The following is a 299-nucleotide window of genomic DNA, read 5'->3' as shown; positions in this document are numbered from 1 at the left end:
CAAATGTTATTGATAAAATTAGGGCCCAAAATAACAACAGCTACTACAAAGGTAACAATGATATTCAATATTTGCAATCTAATCCTATTTATAAAAAAAGTTAAAATAGTTTCAGGGACATCACCTGTTGTTGAGCCTCAGTGATCATTTTGGTAGTTTTACGCTCATATTTTCATTTTTTCCTGTCCGTTGCAGTTCCAAAGATCCACGTAGCTTTAGGGGCAATGTCTCACTGGGCACTTTTATACATGCTCCAGGGGTGGGGGCAGCACTTCATTTACAGCACCTCTAAGAACCGC

Source organism: Alligator sinensis, unplaced genomic scaffold (assembly GCF_000455745.1).
Source record: "Alligator sinensis unplaced genomic scaffold, ASM45574v1 scaffold853_1, whole genome shotgun sequence".
Classification (NCBI taxonomy): domain Eukaryota; kingdom Metazoa; phylum Chordata; order Crocodylia; family Alligatoridae; genus Alligator; species Alligator sinensis.
The sequence above is the reverse complement of the archived record's forward strand: the minus strand, read 5'-3'. Positions refer to the sequence as shown.